The sequence below is a fragment of the Papio anubis genome, chromosome 16 (assembly GCF_008728515.1).
Source record: "Papio anubis isolate 15944 chromosome 16, Panubis1.0, whole genome shotgun sequence".
NCBI lineage: Eukaryota > Metazoa > Chordata > Mammalia > Primates > Cercopithecidae > Papio > Papio anubis.
In genome coordinates, this window is record NC_044991.1 from 18,050,464 (window position 1) to 18,073,548 (window position 23,085).

At 44.7% G+C, this 23,085-nt stretch overlaps 1 protein-coding gene across 5 annotated transcripts in view; it reads left to right on the forward strand.

Moving 5' to 3' along the window:
* Window positions 1–23,085, forward strand: part of SYN3 (synapsin III) — a 543,931-nt gene that overhangs the window by 325,874 nt on the left and 194,972 nt on the right. The window lies entirely within an intron of this gene.

Sequence of the window (23,085 nt, forward strand, 5' to 3'; positions counted from 1 at the left end):
GGGCATCTTTGGAGTGGAGGGGCGGGGAATTGTTCTGAAAACTGAAAGCAAAAGTTGGTGCCAAGTTTCATAAAAATTAGTTAAATCCTGTTTTATGGCCTCAGTTGGCATCCCAGCTCTGGAGCGGGGATGACCCTGTGCATTGTGTCCCCACTCCCGGGAAACCCAGGCATGCTCTACTGAGATCATCCTCCAAAGCAGCAAAAAACCCTGCTGTGGTGGAAAGAAACCCCTGGGCATGGATTCTCATCTCTGCACAGAAGAGGTGTTTTGTTTTGTTTTGTTTGAGAAAAAGTCTCACTCTGTCACCCAGGCTGGAGTGCAATGGCAGGATCTTGGTTCACTGCAACCTCCACCTTCTGGATTCAAGCAATTCTCCTGCCTCAGCCTCCCGAGTAGCTGGGATTACAGGTGTGCACCACCACACCTGGCTAATTTTTTGTATCTTTAATAGAGACAAGGTTTCACCATGTTGGCCAGGCTGGTCTCGAACTCCTGAACTCATGATCCACCCACCTCAGTCTCCCAAAGTGCTGGGATTACAGGCGTGAGCCACCACGCTCGGCCCAGAAGAGGTGTTTGGCCCAGACTAACGTTTGGCCCACCCACTCCTCTCGGCATCTGCCATCTCCCTGGGGCCAGGTTTTTCAGGATGCCAGGGTTCTGACGGCATCCTTCCCTCTCTTGCGCCATCTCTAGACATGTCAAAATTTACTCTCTCTGGCCCCAGCAATTGACTGATCTCTTACTGGGCATTTAATACATGAAAAAAATAAAAACTTTATTGAGCTCTTACTATCTGTCCAACACTATACTGAGAGGTTCATATAGATTATCACACTGAACCCTTCCAGAAATCCTATTAGGTAAGTAGTGTTACTGTCCCCCATTTTATTAACAGGAAAAGGAGAAGACGACGCTGAGGCACGGAAAGGTTAGGTAACTTGCCTAAGATTACTCAGCTGGGAATTGGCAGAGTCGTCGTTGAACTCTGGTCTTCTGACCTGGAATTTATGCTCTTACAAAATTACCCTTCTATAGTCCCAGATACGTGGGAGACTGAGGTGGGAGGCTCACTTGAGCCCAGGAGTTTGAGGCCACCCTGGGCAACGTAGCAAGACCCTATCTCTAAACAAAACAAAACAAAACAAAAAAGTACCCTATATTGGAAGAGGTGAATGGATAGGTGGCAGGAAATATACTGACTGTTGTTAAATGACATTGGCTTAGGTGCTTCTAGACTTTCTAAGTCTAGATTCGTATCCTGCTTCACCACTCTTTGCTGGATATCTTGGACTAGTTGCTTGCCCTCTCTGGGCCTCAGTTTCAACAGTTACAACATGAGGGGCTTTCACAGAAAGGAGCGGGTTTGCTCCGACACTAGCTTTCTGTGTGTCTAATGCTGGTAGCCTGTTGGTTACCACTCCACCTTGCTTTGACCTTTAAATATGCCCACAAGACGTGGCATTTGCTGTCACATGGCCACGTACGGTCAGCAGCACCAGGGCTAGGTTCCTGAGGCCCCCTCACGTGGCATGGCCTACAGCTCCCCCATCCCCGGGGCCTCCGGCAAGGATCCAGGCGGCAGCCAGCAGCCGCAAGCATGTGCTGTTTCTGTGGTTTCTACTTAGAACAGTTTCCTGTTTCAACCTGCCAGTTCCTTAAAAGCATTAGCTTGAGGTTTTGCCGAATGACTCCGCTCTATTTTCATAAAGGGGTGGAGGGGCTCCTCCTGGGAGCTGAGCCCAGAGCTGAAATTCCACATGAATTAAGGGTATATAGAGCTTGGAAGTCCGTCTCCTGGAGAAAAGAATAGTCTGGCTTGGGGTGACTTTCAGAGAGTAGGGAGAGTTCCTCCACCAGCCAGGTTCTTGGGCCCAACTTGACTAAGAGGCTGCCTCCATTCCCTTCTCTGGGCCTCAATTTCTCCATCTCTTACATGAGGGGGCTGGATCCTCTCTCCAGATTCTAGGCAGTCGCCACGTCTCTGTTTAGTGTATATGAAAGTAATGAGCACAGTAGTAGCCAACACATGTGTAGCTCTTCCTGCACTGATCTAAGCACTTTATAAATGTTGATCCTCTGAAGTGAACACTCCTCCTGTCCCCATTTTATAGATGGAAAACAGAAGCAAGTGATGTTGACTAATTTGCCCATGCTCACATTACCTTCAAGTGGCCAAGTCAGGAGTTGAACCCTGGTGATCTGGCTCCAGAGCCCTTGCTGCTGGCTCTCTCAAAATAAGATCTTTCTGGCGGCAGGTGGCTTACTATTGAGCAGAGCGCAGTAGATGTGATCTCAGAGGGCTCAGGTTTGAGTCTTGGAGTCATCATCTGCGTGACTTGGGGAAAGTCACTCAATTCTTCGGAGCCTCCATTTTCTCATCAATGAAATGGAGCTAGTTGAGCCATGCTGCTGTTCTGACAGAGTGTGTAGGGAATTTGAGGTGATGATGGTTTACGGAGAAACTCAGGAGCAAGACAAGCAGTCTCCTAACATAGGCTTTTATTATTATTCCCATATTTCGCATCCTCTACTCCCGCCCTCCTTTCTGGGGTTATTAACTAGGTCTGCTTTTACTAGGGAGGGACTCCAGAAGGAAGGTCCAATTGGAATGCTGACAGCTCCAAAGCCACCTTCCTGGCCTAGAGATGGGGTTCGGGGGACTGGCAGTGACTTGTTAGCAGCCTTGAGTCAGCTGCCCAGAGTGGACGGCCCTGTGAGAGCCAACACTTCCTCCCCGCCCCTGTGAGGCATCTGGGTACGGGTGGAGCCCCGTGGGAAATTGGCCTCGGCCACCAATTCCAGACTTCTATCCGCCTGACTCCTTGGCACTGTCCAAGTATCTAAGAGACATCTCCAATTTAATCCACCCAAACAGAACTCTTGATTTCCCCCTTGAAATCTACTCTTCCCTCGGTCTTCTCTATCTCAGTGAGGGGCATGACCCAGGTTTCTCAGCCTAAAACCCTCCATTCACCTTTTTTCCTTCACAGCTGGTATCCAAGCCATGCGCAAATTATGTGGACTCTTTGATTCTATCTCCAAATTATTTCCTGACTCTGTTCTCTTTTCTCCACCTTGCTACATCATCAAGGGTCAAGGGAGAAGTGCTGGTAGCCACCATTGTTGTTTATTTAGTCTACTTATGCAACCCCAACCCACCACCCTGTGGGTACATTGCCCCCGGCCTCCCCTTGACACAACCAGAGGCATCTCCTTGGGAAAATACTTCATCAACCCCCTGCTTAAAACCCTCTATGGCTTCCATTTGGACAATGACTAAGCTCTTTACATGGTTTCCAGACCCTTTGAGATGCATCGAACCATCCAGCCTCATCTTCCACTGCTCTTCCTCTCGCTCATTTGCTCCTTCCATGCTGGTCTTCTCTCTGCCTTTTTTTTTTTTTTTTTTTTTTTTGAGACGGAGTCTCACTCTGTTGCCCAGGCTGGAGTGCAGTGGCACGATCTCTGCTCACCGAAAGCTCTGCCTCCCAGGTTCACGCCATTCTCCTGCCTCAGCCTCCCAAGTAGCTGGGACTACAGGAACCCGCCACCACGCCTGGCTAATTTTTGTATTTTTAGTGGAGACGGGGTTTCATCATGTTAGCCAGGATGGTCTCGATCTCCTGACCTCGTGATCCGCCTGTCTCGGCCTCCCAAAGTGCTGGAATTACAGGCGTGAGCCACCACGCCTGGCCGCCTCTCTGCTTCTTAAGCAAGCTAAGCAAGCTCCTTCCTGCCACACGACCGTAGCACCAGCCACTTCCCTGCCTGGAAGGCTTTACCCTCAGATGTTCCTGGAGCGAGCCCTTTGTCATCAGTCAGGTTCCAGTTCGATTGTCCCCTTCCCACAGAACCTTCCCTGACCACCCAGTCTAAAGTCATTCCCTGCTCCCACTCACTGTTCTCAACACCTCTGTTGTTTTCTCAGGGGATTTATCATCTGACATTGTCATGTTTATTTAATTGTTTAGTTGTTTGCCATCTGCCCCCTTCACTAGAGTGATAATGAAGGCTGAGAAAAGTGCATGTTTTCACAGCTATATTTACACTGTACCACCACTGGGGGCTGGGGGGAATCTGGCACATAAAAAGCACATGGTAAATAGTTGTAGAATGAATCCAAAAGTGTGCTATGTCCTGGATCAAGTTAACTCTCTGGGCTTCAGTTTACCCATTGATAAAATAAAGGAGGAGTGAAATGGGTTGTATCAAAGGATTCTCTTTGTTCTCACATTTTCTGGATCTCTAGACCCACAAGTTGCCCTTGGGATGGATGGATAGATGGATGGATGGATGGATGACTTCTGGGGGTTTTATTGAAGACACCTGGGACAGAGGAGGTATCAGGAGCAAGATGGAGTCAGGGAAAGGGGGCAAATAACTCCAGTCAGAATGTGCTGCTTTTACCCCAAGTGAGAGAGAGGCATGATCCCCTCTTTCCTCTCTGCCCACCCTACAGACCACCTTTCCCCAGGGCCGCGCCAGGGGAGGTGGCAGCAGCAGCTGCCTGCCCACCACGGGGAGCTCCACCCAGGAGATGAAAGGAGCCGAAGGAATGTGCTGGCAAAGCTGACGTCCCTGTCTTCTCAAGGGTGTAAATGGCTTTCCTGCTCCCACAGGTTCAAAGAGCACTTCATTTCACAGCAAAAGTACAGCTAATGAGAAACAGATTCTCTGGCTCCAGCTGCAGCTCTGAGAGCCCAGGAGACAAAGGAAAGCCCCCACGAACCTGGATGTGAACATGTGCACTAAGGGGCCGTTTCCTCCCCCTTTCTCTGGGGCCACAGAGCTATTTCAATGGCAGGGGAAGGGGTTGTAGCCATTCCCCTGCCACTGGGATAGAGGCAAGAGCAATGTCCCCACTGGTAGTTAAGAGGAGCCCTTGGGAGGGGGCTTCTGAGCTCCGGGTCGTCCAATCATGCAGAGTTCTTTTTAGGCCTGGGAGCCAAGCCAGGCGATGCCTAATAATAATAATAATAATAACAACAGTTTTCTGGTACTGAGAGCTGCCAAGGTGCCACCTGTGGGGTGGCACAGTGCAAAGGCCACGGGCTTTGAGGCCACAAGGGCTGGTTTGTGGACTCTGGTCCTCAGTTTCCTCCAGCCAGTTAGCACAGTGGTGGTGACCAGTGAGAATCCCAACACTGCTATTCACTGGGCAGTGAAAACAACACCATTTGGAGGTCCTGAGGACCTAGGTTCTAGCCTTGGTTCAGCCGAGTGTGATCTGGGGCAATGGGCCTTGGATAACAAAAAGGTCTTACCTTAAAATTTTGATTCTTCTCACATGGGCAAGTCACTTGAGCATTTCTGAGCATCTGTTTCCTTAACTGTAAGTAGCACCAATAACATCAACCTCATGACATGTAGCAAGGGTCAAATGAGAAGAGACACATAAACTACTAGCACTTAGTAGGTATTTGAGGTTGGGGATGGAGCCCAAAGGCCTTAGAGGGAACAGGGCAATCTGTGACCAAACCAGAAGACAAACCCAGGCTGGACTCACACTCAAACGATACAATAAAAGGTAACCAATAGTAGAGTGAGTACAATATCCCACGCTCTGTGATGTAGATCTTAGTGTATCCTCACAAAAAGCACATGGGGCCAGTACTACCATTGCCCTTAAATAGCTGAAACCAGGGCTTAAACTGAAAAGACTGGATTGCAGAGTGTGTGCTAAGTTACTAGGCTATTCTTCCAAGTTTCTCTATAGCTTCTCCTCTCTGCTCTGGGTATCTGCCTGCTTCCCAGGGTCCAGTTGTCAGCAGACTCAAAGTGCCCAAACTGGGTAGCCAACTGTCCCCTTGTCCCCCCTTCCCCTCTAGGGTGTTAGAAAGACTATTTCCCTCATTCAATACATATTTATTTTCTTCTCTCTCTCTTTTTTTTTTTTTTTTTTTTTTTTTTTTTTTTTTTTTTGAGACAGAGTCTTTCTCTGTCACCCAGTGTAGTGGCTACAGTCATAGCTCACTGTAACCTCAAACTCCTGGGCTCAAGCCATCCTCCCACCTCAGCCTCCCAAGTAGCTGGGACTACAGGAACATGCCACCACACCTGGCTTTTTTTCTTTTTTCTTATTTTTTTTGGAGAAATGGTGTCTCACTGTGTTGCTCAGGCTGGCCTTGATCTCCTGGCCTCAAGCGATCTTCCCACCTTTGCCTCCCAAGGTGCTGAGATTACAAGTGTGAGCCACCACGCCTGGCCTCAATCAGTGTTAGAGTGTTCATTTCTTGAACATTTACTATATGCTGGGCATTTGGATGCAATGGTGAGCAGAACAGCCACACACAAAACAATCCCTATCTTCATGGAACTTATCTTCTGGTGGGGTGGTGGGGAAAATGAACAAATGGACAAATGAGATTTTAAACACCAAGCCACAGTTTCACCAGTATTCATTTATCAAAAGTTAGTAAGATACTTATCTGTGGGCTCTAAAAGAGTTTGGTTCTTGCATTATTCCTTATAATATTTAATACCAACAGTATGCCAGGAATTATGCCAGGAACTGAGATGCAAAAGATGAATAACACGTGTACCTTACCTTTGGTGAAGTCCTGTTCTAGGAGAGAAATAGACATATTGAGTAATTTTAGTACGTAGTGCTAAGAACTGTTTTAGAGGAATCCCCTCCTTCGCAGGACCTCAAAGAGGGAATGAGGGAAGAACCAGGAGAAGCCTGAGGAAGGCTTCATAGAGAAGGTGATGTCTGAGCTGATCCTTGGAAGATGAGGTTGATCTTCTGTCCACCAGATAAAAATGGAAGTCAAGACCTCCTGGAATGAGGAGCGGACATAAAAGCAAGAATATACATAGCATGTTTGGGAACAGAGAGTAGTCGTTCTTAAGTGGATAAAGAATAAGTTGGATGTAGAGGAGAAATGGGGCAGGAGAATAGACTATTAAAAGGAACCCTGGATGCCGGTAGGTAAGTCATGTGGAGTTGTCGGAGACCTGTAAGGGTGTGATCAGTCACGCATGTATTTTATCTTTCTTTCTGTCTTCCTGTTCACTGATCCTGTCTTCATCTGTGTCTAAAGTTATATGGAACCTATCTCTTGGATACTTAAAATGAGTTATTTCATTATTCAATTCTGGAATTTCTGGTTGATTTTTTTTTTTTTTTTTTTTTGGTCAGTTTCACTTCTATGTGGAAATTTTCCATCTTTTTCATTTATTTCCTTGAACATATAAATCAATTGTTACAGTCTATGGCTAAGAATGCCAATATATGGATTGCCTTTTCTACATTTTCTTTCTTTTTTTTTTTTTTTTCAGTCCTTGAAAAAGGACTGTGAGACGGTGCTTGTTTCATAGGATGCTTGGCTGCCTCCGGGTCAGGGGCCCACCTCGGGTCCTACCAGGGACCACCCCTTGCTCAAAGAAGCAGTTTAGAGTCTTTCCCTTGGCAGAGCATTGAGGTCAGAGAAGGGTTCCTTTAAAACACGCAGTGGACATAGCAGAGATCATGGTGGACTTGGTGGAGCAGAATCTGGGGTGATTCTGATGGAGAGGGCAGGGCAGCAGGGAGGGCCCTAGAAGGGCATGTGGGAGAATATGGGGAGCAAGGCCATAGACTGCCCAGCCTGGGCCCCTCCATAGTAACTGCCTACTCGCCAGACTGGGAGTAGCACAGCACCAATCAATCTCCACCCCACCCTGCTCCAGCTGGGAAAGACATCCTGGCCGTGTACACTAACCTTATGAGTCTTATTCCAAGAAGTCCAAGGAATTCGACAGGAAACAACACAAGCTAGTCGCCTCAAATCTTTGTCTGGGCTTGACGTGATTGGATCTGAAATAGCTACAGAGAGCCTCATTCTTAAACGTGCTGAACCCACATAGATACATGCACGCTTGCATGCACAAACAGGAAGCTTTAAGATGAGGCCACCACGGGGTGAGGCCATATCAGGCCTCCATGCAGAAACTGAGTCCAAAGCTCCCATGTCAAGTCAGATCCCCAGTGGAAGGTGTTTGACAGGCCTTGTCAGTCAGACTCCAGCAGTCTGTCTCCACGCCAAGAATCCTTTACCTCTCTCCCCACTCTTCAGCTTGACTGTTCTTGGGAGCTGGAGTCAGCCCAGCAATGGCTGTTTTCAAGTGCAGAGTGAGCCATCTCTGCCAAGAACTTGTCTTGCCAGCCGCTTCCTGGCCCCAGCCCTCAGCTTGCCCAAGTCTGACATCACCCGTAACCCCCACCACCACCCCCAGAACAAAGAGCCACCCCAGAGGCTGAGACTGCCAGGCCTGGTCCCCCACTCCTTCCTGGACATGTCTGGCTGACAGCTCAGAGAAGCAGCATCTATTCCAGCCACATGCACAGCCCTCGCTGCTCAGGGTGACCTGACTACCCCAGATCACCATTGCTGGGGCCTCATTCACCTGATATGGGAGAGATGGGTGATGTCAGGTGTTGAGCCTCAAACACTGAGGGCTTCCAGCCTTTATCGACCCAGGAGACTCAAGGGACCTTACAGGGGTCTTTCTTCTTACTGAATCTTAGTTCAGACTCTTCCCTGAAGTAGACAGGAGTATAGCATCGTGGGCTCAGGGGTGAGATGTAGCTGAGCTCTCATTCTGCTCTGCTACTTGCTAGCTCTGGGGACTCAAGCAAGCTGCTTAACCTCGGTTTCTTCATGTGTAAAGGGTAGACAGTTACCTTCCAGGGTTATAACAGGACTAAATGAGTTGATCCATGTAAGTTTCTTAGAAGACTGCCTAGGACCCAAGGAGTGGTCAAAAGTAATAATAGGAGAGGTGAATGGGGAGTTAGCATTTACTGGGTGTAGAGTTTCAGTTCATGGAGATGAAACAGTTTTGGAGATAGATGGTGGTGATGGTTGTACAGCAATCTGAGTGTCCTGTATTTCATGCTACTGAATTGTACACTTAAAAATACTTAAAATGGTAAATTTTGTTATGTATGTTACCACACTTTTTTAAAAAAGGTCAGAGAGGGCATGGTGGCTCACACCTGTAATCCCAGCCCTTTGCAAGGCCGAGATGGGTGGATTACTTGAGCTCAGGAATTCAAGACCAGCCTGGGCGACATGGCAAAACTCCGTCTCTACAAAAAATTAGCCAGGTGTGGTGGCATGTACCTGTAGTTCCAGCCACTCCAGAGGCTGAGGTGGGAGGATGGCTTGAACTTGGGAGGCAGAGGTTGCAATGAGCCAAGATCATGCCACTGCACTTCAGCTTGGGGGACAGAGTGAGAATCTGTCCCCAAAAAAACAAGTGAAAGTAACAGCTGTGTTATTACCTCATGAGGCCACCTTCAGCTCCACATGAGGCCCTCCGGTAAACATCAAAACTTTGCCAGCTGGACAGAGGAACGGCCTCCTCCTTCATTATGGAGTTTAGGCTCCATGGTGAGCTCCAGAAGCTTCTCCTACCCGAGTGCATTAAACTGAAGTTCTCAAGTGATTCTACCCACATACCTGGTTGCCTGGGGAGCCCTCTGAATGACAGACAGGCACACATACACAGAGATCTGTGCCCAGTTTCAGAAAGACACACACAGACACACGTCCAAGAAGGCAGACAGGAAGGGATGAGGTACTCAAGTGGGAACTTTACTCTTTGGAGATGGGTACACCAGCTGCTCCAGGGAAGCCCCTGAAGGAAATCAGATGGGGTTGGGGCAGGATCACCAAACACAGCCTCATTGTCCCATCCAGATCTTTGTGCAGGCTCTACCCATTTACAGCATCCTTTCTCTCCTTTGATCTCCAAAACCTCCCGAGCCCTCCAGTGCTCTAAGGCTTAGCTGACAGCCACCTCCTCCAGAGGCTCTCCAGGATTCTCTAGCTCTTTCTGGGCTCATTCTCTGCACTGACAATCAAAGCCTCCATGGAGTACTTGGTTCCAGCGCAGCTGTTGTTCACCAGTCACGTTGTGTGTGCTGTCTCATGTCTTCTCTGTACGTCTTTCCTTGCACACTGCCCCTAATTGTGCAGACTATGATTTTCACTTTTTTTTTTTTTTTTTTTTTTTGAGACAGAGTCTCACTCTGTCACCCAGGCAGGAGTGCAGTGGCGCGATCTTGGCTCATTGCCACCTCTGCCTCCTGAGTTCAAGCAATTCTCTGCCTTAACCTCCCGAGTAGCTGGGATTACAGGCGCCCACCACCCGCCCAGCTAATTTTTGTATTTTTGGTAGAGATGGGGTTTCACCATCTTGGCCAGGCTAATCTTGAATTTCTGACCTCGTGATCCACCCACCTCGACCTCCCCAAGTGCTGGCATTACAGGCATGAGCCACCATGCCCGGCCACCTTTCACTTTTTAAAAATGGTAGCATGCTGATGAATTTTTAGAAACGAAAAAACATGTACATTATTTCACATCGGCAATTCCCAAAGCGTGTTTCAGGAAACACCAGTGCCATAGGATGTCAAGAGGTGTTAGGAGTCAAAAGGCTTCCATACATTTGAGAAACACTGAGCTAAATAAAGTAAACAGTTTTATTTATTACAGGAACATACCAAAGACTACAAAATGCCAACAATTACTTCAGTAGTGTGCTGGAACCAGCTCTTACCGTTCAGGGACACGAATTTGGTAATTTGGACTTGGCCAGGGTGACGGTATTTATTCCATGAAAATAAGCAAACACTAGCTATCTGTGGCTTTGTTTTGTTTTCTTTCAGAGAGCTGGCATACCAGCACATTACTGAATACCACTTCAAGAAGAGACTATGGCCCGTAGGTTTTCCTAATGTATTTCACCATAACATTCCTTTATTATCTTGTATAAAGCATCTTGAGGGAAGTAATATTCCACAGAACATATTTTGGGGAAAGTTGTTCCATGCAAACATACCCAAACTAAATACCACAGGAGATGAGTGGGACGAACTTATATTCCTTGAGCATCTACCATATGCTAAGTATGATATTGGATGCTTTATGTACCTGGCCTCGTGTAATTCCCACAGAAACACTAGAAGTGGTACAAATATTGCCCACGTTTTATAAATGAGGAAACAAAAGATCAAAGAGTTTTCCCAATTTCATACAGCCAGGAAGTAGCAGCACAAAGCCTATCTTAATCAGAGATTATAATGTCTAGTGGGTGGCGTTTGCAACAAGATTTAGGTAATCGTTTTAGAAGAGTTTGTTAAATAGCTCATATGCAGGTCATGAGCTATACTTAGAATCTCGTCATCTAGAGTTGCCAGAGACGCTTCAAGAAAAAAAAAACAGAAAATTACTGGAAGTCTCAGCTGGTCCACAGTCTTCAGTCTTGTCATCTGCTATGGGCTGGCATTCCAGAATATGCCAGACTTCTGAATCTCTCGGGCACTTTTTAAAAATGCTGGTAGCTCGGCTCTACCCACTCCCCAAGGCAATTCTAACCTGCAGCCTGGGTTGAGAACCACTGAAATTGTTATGCAAGGGTCCTTAGAGACCAGCCAGACAAACTCCCATTTTACAGATGGGAAAACTGAGGTCCACAGAGCGGAAGTGACCTGACAAGAGTCACATAACAGTCACATGCAGGATAAGACTACAGTCTGGGTCTCTTGGCTCCTGTATAGTACCCTCCACTTAGCATGAGGGGCCTTCAGATCTCACTGCCTAAACAAATATGATTTCAGCTGAAATTCAAACCCATTTTGGACAACTGAGGCTTGGCTACTTTTCCATGGAAAAGCTAACCTTATCAGCTAAGGGCATTCAGGAAAAGATGCTCCTCCTTGCAAGGAGACCATTGTCCTGAGCTGCATACAGAATCAAGCCACATAGTTCCTTCTGTGTTCCTCGCGCTCATCTGGGAAGAATCCTCCTCCGTAGTCACACATAACTCGGTTACTGGAAAGGTCATTCCAAGGGGATTTGTCCAGTAGCATTTTATTTTCTGTGGCGTGGTTTCCTTTGATGTTCATGCAGATTTGGCGCTCCCTGGGATATCTGTTTTCTAGGACATATTGTCAAGTCTGAATGGAGGCACAGGCCACCAAGGCAAGGTCAGTCGAAATGACGCAAAGACAGAACCCACATGATCTTCAACAGTAAGCTGGAGCCCACTGAAGGCTTACATGAGAAGCAAAGCAAGGCCCTGAAAGTGTACCCGGCCACGGAGGAACCAGGGGCAGAAATTTAAAAATGTAGGTGAAGTTAAAGCCCATAAAACAGTTTCTACAAAGCCTACAGTGTTTATTCTTAAGCCTATAACTTTCTGGTGTACCCCTGAAGATGACTGAATGCAGAAGTTTTCTGGCAACTGAATTAATTTAATATACAGAATTATCAACCATGAATCAGTTAAATGTTAGAGGTGGCCTATTACAGTGGCTGGCTTTGATTTTAGAATAGCTCATTCATTCATCCATCCATTCAATAAATAATGGCCAAGCATCTGTCTTGGGTTTGACAATATAGTGATAGACCAAAAAAGGGGGAAAAAATACAGCGTCTCCACCCATGACGCTTAAAATTCATGGGGAAGAAAATGGGGAGAAGCAGGCCAGGCGCGGTGGCTCAAGCCTGTAATCCCAGCACTTTGGGAGGCCGAGATGGGCAGATCACAAGGTCAGGAGATCGAGACCATCCTGGCGAACACGGTGAAACCCCGTCTCTACTAAAAAGTACAAAAAAACTAGCCAGGCGAGGTGGCGGGCGCCTGTAGTCCCAGCTACTCGGGAGGCTGAGGCAGGAGAATGGCGTAAACCCGGGAGGCGGAGCTTGCAGTGAGCTGAGATCCGGCCACTGCACTCCCGCCTGGGAGACAGAGTGAGACTCCGTCTCAAAAAAAAAAAAAAAGAAAATGGGGAGAGGCACATAATCTAAAAGCGAATGAATAAGGAACTATCACAGCATGTGCAATGAAGGAAGTGAGCATGTAGAAGTGACAGAGGCCACGCCCAGTGGAAGAAGCTTTGATATGAAGGTCACAGAAAGTTTCTCTGGACTGCAGATAAAACAGGGATTTGGACATTCCAGGCAGAGGGAACAGTGCATGCAAAGGCTCAGAGACAGACAGAGCTTCCTGACTCAAGGATCTCAAAGAAGGCCAGTGGGGCTGAAGCTGAGTGAGAAAGGGGCAAAGGGGAGGAGAGGGCACTGAGCAGATGAACAGAGGTCAAGCCCTGCAGGCCCTGGTATTTCAATTGCAATGGAGAGCCACTGAAAGTTTCAAGCAGAAATGCCACACCAGAGTTTCTGGGAAATAAATCAGAACCCCGAATCACCTGGTCTTGTGAGCTATCCCCACTCAGGCTGATTATGACAAGGGGCCAAGCCACTTTTGCTGCAGCAAATTTTCTTTGCCTGTCACGAATTAATTAGTTCAGTTAAGCAGTCAGTACCAGCTCACCTGCAAGGCACTGTCCTACACACTGGGGATACAGTGAGCAAGACACCCTAGACAAGTCCCATGAAGCTTGTGTCTGGTGGGGGAGGCAAACAACAAAAATGAATCATATGCTTTGAAATAGTGGTAAGTTCTATACAGAAAATAAAACATCAATATTAGGAAGAGTGCATGAAGCAGAAGCCACATTAGTTGAGAGAGTCAGGGTAGCCGTCTCAAAGGAGCTAATATTTGGGCTGAAACCCACATGATAAGGGGCCTGTGGCCATGAGAAAACTAAAGCACACACCTGGCAGAGGAAAGACCAAGGGCAAAGGCAGCCTTTATTGAGGAGTCAAGGTGAAGTTCTTCCTGCTCGGCCACAGAGATGGGTTTAATCTTGGTGAGGTTGTTAGCCTGGGATTAAAAAGCCAGAAAGACCAAGAAGTAGGGCCGTGGCCCATGTGACCACCCTCAGGTCACCGGCCAGAGTCAGTGCTGGAAAGCTGAGGCAGGTTTTCAAGCTGAGGTTAAGAAAAGAGGGCATGAGACACCTGATCAAAGCATCCAGCGAGTCTTGTCCTATACCTTGTTCTCCACCTGCCCCTGGCCCACAGACTAACTCCTGGAAGCAAGCATTTCTTCGAAGATGTTTGAACTTGGTATTATTCAAGAAATGCAAATTCTAACAAAATTAGATAAGAAGTCCATTCTGGCCAATCAGGTTGGTTGGCAAGGGTGAAAGTGATAGGTTATACCCAGGAGTGTTGAATAGACATTCTGGCTTGCAAAGAATTGAGATTTCTTCCAGTGATAGCAAGTTGATAAGAAGGAAGAGGCATAGGCAGTTGTTTTGAGGACAGGTGCACAAGAATCTGGAGAAGGACAACAAGAGAGCCTTGGAATGGGCAGGAACATTGAAGAATCTTTCTTCTCCATAAATACAACACAGTTACTCTGCTTGCCCCTCTCTCTGTCTCTTACTTAGAAACAGCTCCTCTTCTTTACCCTCAGTTTCTTCTCCCCCATTGCTTTGGCTGGTGTTTAAACCTTTTGGGTCACCCTTTAGTTAATGACCTTTCAGACCTATTTCTCACTGCTGATACATTATTTTCTTGTTCCCAAAACAAATTCCCAAAAGAATAAATCCAGTTGGTTCAGATTGTCTCCCCATGCCAGGTCATTAGACATCCTAGGGCCAGGTATCCACTCCTGGTTCAATCAGTTGAGGCAAAACTCAGCACTGGAGCATGTACACTCGTAAAATACTGGCCACCCAGCTGTCATGGGCTGTGTAGGGTGACCAACCCATCCCAGTTTGCCCAGGGGTTTCCTGGTTTGAAAACTGAAATTCCCATGTCCAAAGACCTACCTCAGTCTTGGGCAAACAGAGACAATTAGTCACCCTGCAGCTGTGGGTAGGACTGCTCCCTTTGGAGACGTGGAAGGAGAAGCAGAGTAAAGAGCATCTGCGGCACGTCACTGTTAGGCAGGGTATAGAGAAATAGGGATGTTCATCTGCGGACGGTGAGAGTGAAAATTGTTACGATCTTTCATGAGGGGCGTATATTAGTTCATTCTTGCATTGCTATAAAGAAATACCTGAGATGGAGTAATTTATAAAGAAAAGAGGTTTAATTGGCTCATGGTTCTGCAGGCAGTACAGGAAGCATGATGCTGGCATCTGCTTGGTTTCTGGGGAGGCCTCAGGAAACTTACAATCATGGCAGAAAGCAAAGCGGAAGCCAGACGTCTCACATGGCCAGAGCAGGAGGAAGAGAGAGAGGAGGAAGTGCTACACACTTTTTTTTTTTTTTTTTTTTGAGACAGAGTCTCACTCTGTTGGCCAGGCTGGAGTGCAGTGGCATGATCTCGGCTCACTGTATCCTCTGCCTCCCAGGCTCAAGCAATTCTCCTGCCTCAGCCTCCTGAGTAGCTGGGATTACAGGCTTGTGCCACCACGCCCGGCTACTTTTTTTGTATTTTTAATAGAGACGGGGTTTTACCATGTTGACCAGGCTGGTCTTGAACTCCTGACCTCAGGTGATCTGCCCTCCTTGGCCTCCCAAAGTGCTGGGATTACAGGCATGAGCCACCGCACCCTGCCCACACTTTTAAACAACCAGATCTCGTGAGAAATCACTATCTTGACAACAGCTCCAAGGTGGATGGTGTTAAACCATGAGGAACCACCTCCATGATCCAATCACCTCTCACCTCAGGCCCCACCTAGAACACTGGGGATTACATTTCACATGAGATTTGGGCAGGGACACAGATCCAAACCATGTCAGGGGATATCTAGAAATATATATGAAAAGTAAATATATATATACACACACATACATACACACATACACACACATATATATGTATATAGATACATATATACACATATGTGTATATGTGTGTATATATAACATATAACATATATAATATACATTATATATGTTATATATATATTATATATATATTTTCTTTGACTTAGAAACACTTTTCTGGGGTAATGTATCCAACATAATCAGTCCAGGGTATGAAGATTCATTTGCAAAGCCATTCACTGAAACATTATTTGTAAAAGTAAAATAATGGAAGTAACCTAAATAACTACCTGTAGAGTAATACGATTAATGAAGTGAACCAGCATATGTCCATGGAACTTTTCAAACATTAAGAATAATAACTTGGCTTTCTAGATATTGATAGGGAACTTTTCCATGAGATAGTCTTCATGAACAAAAGCAGAAGATAAGATAGCCCTTATAGAACAATCACATTTATGTAAAAAGGAAAGAAAGAGAAAAGATGCATTGAAAAGAGTTGTTGGGGGGAAAAAAAGAAAAAGGAAAAAGCTTTGGAAATATCCCACTGGTGGGACTGGAGGTGATATTCCTTTTTAAACCGGTTGGGTTTTTCTGAATGTTTTGTACTGAGATTATTACTTTCACATTTGGAATTTTTTTTCCATCTTTTAAAGGGGCAGAAAAAAAAAAAAATCCTGGTTCAACAAACCTGATGAAATGGTGTTTTCACTCAAAAAACTTTCTATTTTCCAATTTTGTTCTGGTTTGTTAATTTTAGGACACACAGAGGTTTGATGCGAGTTCCAACTGATCCACTTGGGTTTGGTTTTGTTTAAAAACAAAAACAACTTTGATTCCATTTGTATTACGTTTATAGAAAATTAATACTGGGATTTGGTGCTGGATTCAGCCATTTGAGCCATTGGTTCCTATTCTTGGTTTGATGCCGTTCAAGTTGTTCCTCAGAATTCCCGCAATAACCCTGAATCATTGGAATGAAGGCAGAGAGAGATTTTGGAGCCTGAATTATCCAGAAAATTGTTGTCTGTCTCATCCTGGAAGGGCCTGCAAGAGGTCATTTCCCCCAGGGCACAGAACAAAGCCACAGCTGGGACGTTTCCAGAAGGCCTGTTGGCCCCAACCACAATGTGGCCAGAGCCACGCTGCCCTGGGACCTCAGCGCCTCTGTGCTCTTAGCCTCTACTTGCTGCCGCAAGACAGGAGCTGGCTCCACTTCCCCTCAATGCCCCGCAGGGCCCGGGTGCTTCTCTCTTCCATGCCAGGCCCGTGCACAGCCCCCAAAGCAGCTCCATCTGCGCTGGGCAGCCTGCGGCAAAAGTCCTTCCGCAGGGAGTCATCAGGCTTCCCGCGCCAGGAAGTGGCTGGCTCAAGGGCCCCGTGAGGGGTAACTGAGCTACTCACCAACAGCACATCCATCTTGCTCCTTTCTAAAGGTTTTTAAGGTGTGCTCTCTGGCTGCGTCGAGGCCTGGGTGCCTTTCTCTTGAAAGAAGGTGTGAAGGTGAGGAGAGGGAGGCACGCGTGATAAAGGCCAGAGGGGACCCCAGAGTTCCTGCCTCAGACAAGCTGCTTCTGTGAAATGAACGGGGCAGCCCTGTCTCCCCAAACCACCAGATAGGATCCCTAAAGGGCTCATTGAGGACCCTGGCCCTTGAGGCTTTTCTGGAGACCATTTAAGCTTCAGCAGGCAGAGACAATGGTTTTAAAACTGTGTCTTTCTTGGAAAAATGTCTTCAACTGCACCTCAGTTTCCTTTTTTGTAAACCATCAGAGACGTGCACCTCCCGCATGGGGTTGTGAGAGCCTTAGAGAAAGTTCTGAAACTGCCTGCTATAGCATAATGGGAATGGGCCGCCTGGAGAGAAGGCAAGAAGGGGCTGCATTGTCTGCAAATAATTTAAAAACCATTACAAAGCTGACTAAAATCTGAGCTGCTTTGTATTATCCCCATGCACCACCGTTTCTAAACAATGCCAGTAATAAATACTCTCCATCATCCGTGTCGACCGCCGCCACAGCCCCCAACCTGGCCACACCACTGCCCGCTGCAGATCGTACACTCCATTAGTCATAGTGCTTTTCTTATTACTAGACAATATTCACAATTTTATGTAATTGGCTCTTATTCATACGCACTAATAATCCAGCTTGCAGATGTGAATGCTAAGCTGTAAAGTCGTAGATGGGGAGATGCTGAGTAGATCATCTAATGGCTCTAAGTCTCAGTTTCTGATCTGTGCTGCAGAGTACTGGCAGATTACGAAGTGTTTTCACAAAAATTCCCTCCAAATTCTTACACTGGCCCTATGAAGTGGCACAATGATGCCCATTTTGCAGTTGAGGAGACAGAGGCTTAGGCAGATGAAGTGAACAGCCCAGGAGCCTTTATGGAAAGGAGACACAGTGCCTCCAAGCTCCTTCCCCATGGGTCTGCTGTGGCACCAGGGCTTAAGACATTGTCTACCAGACTATCAGGAGGCAGCAGGCCAAAGCATTACCACTTGGAGGTAATTGACACAGATAGGAAAAGGGAGAAACATCTCCATTTCCATTTCATGCCGGTTACTCCCACTTACTATCTCATTTGGGCCTCTCAGATGCCTCAAGAGTTTATTCCCAGTTCACAGGAAAGGGAATCAAGTCCCAGGAAGATAAAGTATACTTACCTGGAGGTACACAGACAAATAAGAGGCAGAGCCAAAAGTAAACCCTGGTCCATTTGAGTCTAACCCTCTGCACCTGATGCGTTTTCGTAATGGCCCTGAGAAAAGGGAAGCCTTGCAGCATGGTTGGCTGTGGAGGACATGAAGATTCTGAGCACCCAAGCAAGGAGTGTTTAGGAAAAGAAAGCCTGAGGTCCATGCTTCTCAGAATCACAAGTGACTACAAGTTGAGGTCTAGGAGTGAAAGAGATGACTAAAGTTTCCTCCATATGGCCTGGGGTTTTTCTGACTTACACTAAAATGAGTCCTTGATTAGTTGTGTGGCAAGTGCGCTTGGCTCCAGAGGAGACTAGGAAACATGTCCACATCCGCTCATGGATCCTCTAAGATTGCATCATTTGTGATAGTCTGGGACTGAGAGTCTTTATGCATTCTCTCATTCATTCATTACCTATCATGGGTTTTTATCAATATCATCATTATTATTATCATTAATATGATTGAAGCAATGTATACACATGAGAAAAATTCAACAGATACTGAAGGGAGGACAGCAAACAGTAAAAGTCATAGAAGGAGATCATCTTAAAGGGTGAGCAAGCATTTAAATGTGGGTATGATGACACAGGAGACAACAGGAGGAAGATGGTCTCTTGGGGAGGGGAGGTGGGCAGGCAGAGAGAAATGTCCAGCCCTCTAGGGAATTCCAGGGGCCAAGGAAGAAGGTGAAGAGTGAGTAGGGTTGGGGTGAGCAATTTAGGAACAGAGAGAAGGAGAAGGAGCAGCCCTGGGACAAGATTCAGGACTACTGGAAAAGAGACAAAAGAAGACAGTGGGGTACATATGAAAGAGACTGATCAGGAAGCAAAGGGAGCCTCAAAACCAAAAGGGTCTAAACCAGTTGGATCAAAGTCAGTGTGCTGCCAATTAATTATTTCTGAGTCTCCCGTCTCAGGTCCTCCATCTGCCCCTCAGTTGCCCCCTCTCTTTGCCGTGGTCTCCCTTTTTCTATACCTTGGTCTCCCCACTTCTACCTGAAGAATTCCTGTTAACATTGCTTTTAGGGCAAATCTGCTAGTGGTAAATTATCTCAGCTTTTATAGTTGTGTAAAAGCCTTCATTTTTTCTTAATTGTTAAGATATATTTTTGTTGGGTGCAGAATTCTAATTTTAGCATTTTCTGCATCAACACTTTAAATACACCATCCCATTATCTTCTGGCCTGCATAGTTTCTGATGAGAAGTCTGTTGTCATTCTTGTTTTCGTTTCTCTGTACTTATGGCATCATTTTTTTCTAGCTGCTTTGAAAAATTCATCTTGGTTTCACTGTTTTCTGCAGTTCAATTGCAAGTTCCTTAGTATGGAGGGATTGGAGGAACATACCTCAAAATAATAAGAGCCATCTATGACAAACCCACAGCCAACATCATTCTGAATGGGCAAAAGCTGGAAATGCTCCCCTTGAAAACTGGCAAAAGACAAGGATACCCTCTCTCACCACTCCTATTTAGCATAGTATGGAAGTCTTGGCCAAGACAGTCAGGCAAGAGAAAGAAATAAAGCACATCCAAATAGGAAGAGAGGAAGTCAAATTATTCCTGTTTGCCAGTGACATGATTCTATATCTAAAAAATCCCCATGATCTCAGCCCAAAAGCTCTTTAAGCTGATAAACAACTTCAGCAAAGTTTCAGCATACAAAAAAAAAGTCAATGTACAAAAATCACTAGCATTCCTATATACCTACAACAGCCAAGCTGAGAGCCAAATCAGGAACACAATCCCATTCACAATTGCCAGAAAATGAATAAAATACCTAGGAATACAGCTAACCAGGGAGGTGACAGATCTCTACAATGAGAACTACAAAACACTGCTCAAAGAGATCAGAGATGACACAAACAAATGGAAAAACATTCCATGCTCATGGATTGGAAGAACCAATATTATTAAAATGGCCATACTGCCCAAAGCAATTTACAGATTCAATGCTATTTCTATCAAACCACCAATGATATTCTTCACAGAACTAGAAAAAATTATTTAAAAATTTTTGTGGAATCAAAAAAGAGCCCAAATAGCCAAGGCAATCCTAAGCAAAAAGAACAAAGCAGGAGGCATCACACTACCTGACTTCAAACTATACTACAAGGCTACAGTAACCAAAACAGCATGATACTTGTACAAAAATAGGCACATGGACCAAGGTAACCAAATAGAGAGACCAGAAATAAGGTCGTGCACCTATAACTATCTGATCTTTGACAAAGTCAACAAAAACAAGCCATGGGGAAATGACTCCCTATTCAACAAATGGTGCTGGGATAACTGGCTAACCATATGCAGAAGATTGAAACTGGGCCCCTTCCTTACATCATATACAAAAATTAACTCAAGATGTATAAAAGACTTAAAATGTAAAACCCATAAGTATAAAAATACTGGAAGACAATGGAGGCAATACCATTCTGGATGTAGGAACTGGCAAAAATTTCATGATGAAGACACCAAAAGCAATTGCAACAAAAGCAAAAATTGGCAAATGATATCTAATTCAACTTAAGAACTTCTGCACAGCAAGAGAAACCATCAACTGAGTAAACAGAAAACCTCCACAGTGGGGGAAAATATTTGCAAACTATGCATTTGACAAAGGTCTAATATCCAGCATCTATAAGGAACTTAAATGTGCAAGAAAAACAGACAGCCCCATTAAAAAGTGGGCAAAGGACATAAGCAGATACTTTTCAAAAGAAGACATACCTACAGCCAACAAACATATAAAAAAAGCGCAACATTGCTGATCATTAGAGACATGCAAATCAAGACTACAGTGAGATACCATCCCACATCAATCAGAATGGCTTTTATTAAAAAGTCAAAAAGTAACAGATGTTGGTGAGGTTGTGCAAGACACTTACACACTGTTGGTGGGAGTATAAATTAGTTCAACCACTGTGGAAAGCAGTGTGATGATTCCTCGAAGAGCTAAAACCAGAACTACTATTTGACCCCACAATCCCATTATTGGGTATATACCCAAAGGAGTATAAATTGTTCTACCATAAAGACACATGCATGCATGTGTTCACTGCAGCACTATTCATAATAGCAAAGATATGATGGAATCAGCCTAAATGCCCATCAATGGTAGACTGGATAAAGAAAATGTGGTACATAGCCATAAAATAAAATGAGATCATGTCCTTTGCAGGAACATGATGGAGCTGGAGGCCATTATCCTTAGCAAACTAATGAAAGAACAGAAAACCGAATACTATGTGTTCTCACTTATAATTGGTAGCTAAATGATGGGAACATATGGACACAAAGAGATGGACAACAGACACTGGAGCCTATTTGAGCCAGGAGAGTGGGAGGAGGGAAAAAATCAGAAGGAATAAACATAAGGTACTAGGCTTAGTACAGGGGTGACAAAATAATCTGTACAACAAACCCCTATGATGTGAGTTTACCTGTATAACAAACCTGCACATGTACCCCTGAACCTAAAAGTATTTTTAAATTATCTTAAAAGAGAAAAGGCAACTTAATATAATTTCAGTTTCAAGGATAAGTTATAATAATACAAACATTACCATTTCTACCCTGAAATAATACAATAACATTTAAATATTTATTTTAGTTACAGAAGTTGTATGCTTTTTACATTAGTTAAGTGTAATTATGTACCTCAAACCAAAAATATGTCAATGATTTTTATCAAAAATGCATTTTAAACAAATAGACTATGAGTCTTCCTAATAAAGCCAATCTTATGATGAGGAGACTGATTTTAGACAACTTTGTTTAGATGAAATTACATTGGGTGGGATGAATTTAAGGACATTATGAAAAGCACCTCAAGACTTTTGCCCTCAGTTTTCTTCTCTTTTTCGCCTTGGGGTGGGACTTAAGAATATAGGCAAAATGGCAAAACTCTTTATTAACTCCATTGGGTCAGAAATTTACAGATCCTGAGGGTGTATAATACCAGATTTTATTTTCCCAGTGAATTGTCACTGTTAGACCATTTAACTGCTCTAATTTATTTATTGATTTTGAACCCAAAGCAAAGCCTACCTCTTAAGGAAAATGAAAGAGCAAAGAGTAAATTCTGGATAAATCACATGTATTAAATAGTCTAGTGAGAACTTTTTCAAGAAAAATAAAAATTGCAATAATTTTATCTACCCTGATTTAAGGAGACCCAAGAAGTGATTTAAAAAAATATCTGGCAGCATAAAATGCCTCTAACTAGCCCCAGCATCTAGACACTCACTAATATATGATTTCTAATTACTCTTGTAGTTTGTCAATCTTTAGCACAATGAAATCCAGTTGACCAGAAGATTTTAGTTAGATTGCACTTAGCAATGACTAAATTTTTACTATTATTCTTTGTTTCTTTGTGAGTGTCTCAACTTTACTGCATCATTAAACTTTAAATTCGATTTTGATATTAAGAATATTTTATAAAATTTTTCAAATAACTGCAGTATTCATCCAGGAACTATAGTACTCTTAAAACCAACCACTGTCATTATTTTTTCTAATTTTAATTCATACCCTGTTCTTTCAGGATTGTTAAAGACAATGGCACTTTGATTTTAATTAAGTACTTCATTTGAAAGCCATGACTAATAAATGTCAAATGCTAAAGGTGAATGTATGTTAAGTGGATATCAGAAGATCTTTTGTAACATGAAAAGATTTCAGGTCTGAGGGCTCTTAGTTTCAGAATCACTGATAAATAGTACAGACAAGATAGGTGAAAAATAACCACTTTAA